The sequence below is a fragment of the Populus nigra genome, chromosome 2 (assembly GCF_951802175.1).
Source record: "Populus nigra chromosome 2, ddPopNigr1.1, whole genome shotgun sequence".
Taxonomy (NCBI): domain Eukaryota; kingdom Viridiplantae; phylum Streptophyta; class Magnoliopsida; order Malpighiales; family Salicaceae; genus Populus; species Populus nigra.
Genome location: NC_084853.1, coordinates 8,822,919 through 8,827,918, shown reverse-complemented (window position 1 = coordinate 8,827,918; position 5,000 = coordinate 8,822,919).

Sequence of the window (5,000 nt, the reverse complement as noted above, 5' to 3'; positions counted from 1 at the left end):
GAGGAGAGCCAACGCATGGGCGCGCGCACGGCAATTTAATGCCACGCCCACGCCAGCGTAGAGCTCTCCTCGCAATCCCCAAGCTCGGCGGTCCGCACCAGCCACGTCGGCCAGGCCTCCGACTTGCGAGCAGGGGCAGCGGCCACCGCCGCCGTGACGTCGCGGCAAGCAGACAGCCGCGCAGCAGCTGCCAGCACCTTGGCACAAGCACGGCAAATGAATGCCACGCCCACGCCGCGGATAAGCAGCCCCAACGCGCCCGACGGCTTGGAGCGGGTCCCGAAGACGGTGGCCGGAATCGGGTCGTCGCCGGCCGGAAAACGGGTCATCGATGCCGGCAATACTTCGGGCCATGAGGCCCCCCACCTTAGTCCGAGTTTAGCAACAGCCCACATATCCCCCGCGGCAGGCCTATGGGCGCCAGGCCAGCGCGCCCCATGGCCAGTCAGGGGGCACCCCCCTAAAGAGCAATAAGTGTCATTGAAGCTCTGGCAGGGGGAGACACTACTAGGTCCCAGCTGTCACCCCCCCTCTAAAAAATTCATTTCTTGGTATTTTGAGCTGAAATTTTGCACAGAGGTTGGCAAAAATCCAATCCAACTTTATTAATTTTTCCAGAATTTTTCGAGGTCGGGAAGTATTTTTTTTTATTTTCCTACCATTAAAAATCGAGGAAATCGGAAAAAATAGGAACCGGCTCGGAATGACCCCAAATTCAGTGGGCAGCCTCATAAAAATATGGCTGATTTTACTGGATTGATTTCATGTGGAAAGCACGACGTTTTGTTGTAGGAATGCGGGAACCCCGGCGGCTCGCCTGCCGCGGCCAGCGACGTCGGGCTGGCCCCTGCAGCGCCTAGCCTCTCCCACGCGGGGGGCCAGGGCCCGAAGGCAGCCCCCCCGCGGGCGAGAGAGCAAGCCAGCAGGGGCTGTCGCCTGCCGCGGCCAGCGACGTCGGGCTGGCCCCTGCAGCGCCTAGCCTCTCCCACGCGGGGGGCAGGCCAGAACGCGGGGGGCCAGGGCCCGAAGGCAGCCCCCCCGCGGGCGAGAGAGCAAGCCAGCAGGGGCTGTCGCCTGCCGCGGCCAGCGACGTCGGGCTGGCCCCTGCCGCGGCCAGCGATGTCGGGCTGTCGCCTGCCGCGGCCAGCGACGTCGGGCTGGCCCCTGCAGCGCCTAGCCTCTCCCACGCAGGGGCAGGCCAGAACGCGGGGGGCCAGGGCCCGAAGGCAGCCCCCCCGCGGGCGAGAGAGCAAGCCAGCAGGGGCTGTCGCCTGCCGCGGCCAGCGACGTCGGGCTGGCCCCTGCCGCGGCCAGCGATGTCGGGCTGTCGCCTGCCGCGGCCAGCGACGTCGGGCTGGCCCCTGCAGCGCCTAGCCTCTCCCACGCAGGGGCAGGCCAGAACGCGGGGGGCCAGGGCCCGAAGGCAGCCCCCCCGCGGGCGAGAGAGCAAGCCAGCAGGGGCTGTCCGCGCGTCGCGCAGCGCGGCATGGCTGCGGGGGCCGCGCGCGCGCGCCCAAGCGCCCAAGGGCCCCCAAGGGCCCCAGGCCCTCAGGCCCCAGCGCCCCAGCGCCCAGCGCGGGCGGGCGCGCGCGCGCGTGTGGTCTTTGAGGGGCGCCGGCCTGGTGGCTCCCTAAAGAGCAATAAGTGTCATTGCAGCTCTGGCAGGGGGAGACACTACTAGGTCCCAGCTGTCACCCCCCCTCTAAAAAATTCATTTCTTGGTATTTTGAGCTGAAATTTTGCACAGAGGTTGGCAAAAATCCAATCCACCTTCATTAATTTTCCCAGAATTTTTCGAGGTCGGGAAGTATTTGTTTTAATTTTCCTACCATTAGAAATCGAGTAAATCCGCAAAACTAGGAACCGGCCCGGAATGACCCCAAATTCAGTGGGCAGCCTCATAAAAATATGGCTGATTTTACTGGATTGGTTTCATGTGGAAAGCACGACGTTTTCTTGTAGGAATGCGGGAACCCCGGCAGCTCGCCTGCCGCGGCCAGCGACGTCGGGGACGCTGGCCTGCGCTGTCGAGCCCGCGAGGGCTGTCTCCGCGGCAGGCCCCCCCTGAACGGGGCACGACAGGCCACCGCGCTGGCTCGTCCAGCGTCGACAGTCCCTCGTCCAGGTTTCAGATCGCGCCAAGTCGAACCCATGACCTGCTCAAGCCATCGTGCGCTGCCGAATTCGCATCTGCGTGTAGGCTGCCATTCCACGCGGCAGCCCCTGTTTTCGTCAGCGTGCCCCCCTGACGAATTTTCCTGCCTGGCCCAGTCCAGCGTCCAGCCCCTGTTCGTCGAAAAATCTGCGCTGCCGATTTTCCACGCGGCAGCCCCTCTTTTCGTCAGCGTGCCCCCCTGACGAATTTTCCTGCCTGGCCCGGCCGGTCCAGCATCCAGCCCCTGTTCGTCGAAAAATCTGCGCTGCCGATTTTCCACGCGGCAGCCCCTGTTTTCCTCAGCGTGCCCCCCTGACGAATGTTCGTCGAAAAATCTGCGCTGCCGATTTTCCACGCGGCAGCCCCTCTTTTCGTCAGCGTGCCCCCCTGACGAATGTTCGTCGAAAAATCTGCGCTGCCGATTTTCCACGCGGCAGCCCCTCTTTTCGTCAGCGTGCCCCCCTGACGAATTTTCCTGCCTGGCCCGGCCGGTCCAGCCCCTGTTCGTCGAAAAATCTGCGCTGCCGATTTTCCACGCGGCAGCCCCTCTTTTCGTCAGCGTGCCCCCCTGACGAATTTTCCTGCCTGGCCCGGCCGGTCCAGCATCCAGCCCCTGTTCGTCGAAAAATCTGCGCTGCCGATTTTCCACGCGGCAGCCCCTCTTTTCGTCAGCGTGCCCCCCTGACGAATTTTCCTGCCTGGCCCGGCCGGTCCAGCCCCTGTTCGTCGAAAAATCTGCGCTGCCGATTTTCCACGCGGCAGCCCCTCTTTTCGTCAGCGTGCCCCCCTGACGAATTTTCCTGCCTGGCCCGGCCGGTCCAGCCCCTGTTCGTCGAAAAATCTGCGCTGCCGATTTTCCACTCCGCAGCCCCTGTTTTCGTCAGCGTGGCCCCCTGACGAATTTTCCTGCCTGGCCCGGCCAGTCCAGCGCCCAGCCCCTGTTCGTCGAAAAATCTGCGCTGCCGATTTTCCCCGACGAACCTGCAGCTGCACAAATCCGCGCTGCCACTGCCCCATTGTCTGGACCAACAGTCTTTTCCATCAAGCCCTGGACTATAAATCGTCCAGACTCATCGCCAGCACCCGCTGCCGATTCTGCCGACTTTGCCGATTTCGTCGGCGCTGCCGATTCCAACACTGCACCCACCGTGTCTAAACCAGCGCTGTTTCGTCAGCGTGTCCCCTTGACGAATTTCCCTGCCTGGCCTGGACAGTCCATCTTCCAGCCCATGTTCATCGAAAAATCTGCGCTGCCGATTTCCCCGACGAACCTGCAGCTGCACAAATCTGCGCTGCCGATTTCCCCCCCTGTCGGCATGGCTGCCGCTGCCCCGATGTCCAGACCAACAGTCTTTTTTGTCGACTTTGCCGATTTTGTCCGCGCTGCCGATTCCAACACTACCCCCTGCATCCAAACCAGCATTGTTTCGTCAGCTCTTCCCCTGACGATTTTAGCCCTGTAACAAACAGTAGGCCTCCAATCCCGCCAACGGGAGCCAAGTTGATAGGGAAGAGAATTGAATGACGCGCCTGGTCCTCGCACCCCGCCACCCGAGGGGCCTTTTTCCCGGCAGCCTCTGAAAAACTCTAGCTTTCACGGTCCTCGCCGCCCCTCACCACCATGGCAGGCCTCTAATCCCACCCATCAGCAGTTGTAGCCGATAGGGCAGTGATTTGAATGACGCGTCGCGGGCCGCCGGGTCATCTCACCCGGCCATTAATTGGAGCGTTTTTGGCTGGCCGAGGATGGGGGGATGGATCTCTTCTTCCGAAAAAGCAAACAGTACATCGGGAGTTATGTTGACGGGGCATGGAATTGAATGACCCGTCGCGGGCCGCCGGGTCATCTCACCCGGCCATCCCGGGGAGCGTTTTTCCCGGCAGCATCGGGGAAACTCTTGCTTTCACTGCCCGCTGCCCAAGTCCCCACTCGCATCGGCCCCCCGCGCCAACAAGCCAACGCTGCCGAATCGGCAGACACTGCTGCCGAATCTGCCGACACTGCCCCGCGGGCTGCCACTGCCCCAGTGTCTAAACCAGCGGTCTTTCTCATCGAGCCTTGGACTATCCAGTCCGTCCTGACTCATCGCCAGCACCTGCTGCCGATTCTGCCCACTTTGCCGATTTTCTCGGCGCTGCCGATTCCAACACTGCGCCCACCGTGTCTGAACCAGCGCTGTTTCGTCAGCGTGTCCCCTCGACGAATTTTCCTGCCTGGCCTGGACAGTCCACCGTCCAGCCCGTGTTCGTCGAAAAATCTGCGCTGCCGATTCTGCCGACTTTGCCGATTTCGTCGGCGCTGCCGATTCCAACACTGCCCGCCGTGCCTGAACCAGCGCTGTTTCGTCAGCGTGTCCCCTCGACAAATTTTCCTGCCTGGCCTGGACAGTCCATCGCCCAGCCCATGTTCGTCGCAAAATCTGCGCTGCCGATTTTCCCCGACGAACCTGCAGCCGCACAAATCTGCGCTGCCGAATCTGCCGACACTGTCCCGCGGGCTGCCACTGCCCCAGTGTCTAAACCAGCAGTCTTTCTCGTCGAGCCTTGGACTATCCAGCCCGTCCAGACCCATCGCCAGCACCCGCTGCCGATTCTGCCGACTTTGCCGATTTCGTCGGCGCTGCCGATTCCACCACTGCCCGCTGTGCCTGAACCAGCGCTGTTTCGTCAGCGTGTCCCCTCGATGAATTTTCCTGCATGGCCCGGCCAGTCCAGCGTCCAGCCCATGTTCGTCGAAAAATCTGTGCTGCCGATTCTGCCGACTTTGCCGATTTCGTCGGCGCTGCCGATTCCAACACTGCCCGCCGTGCCTGAACCAGCGCTGTTTCGTCAGCGTGTCCCCTCG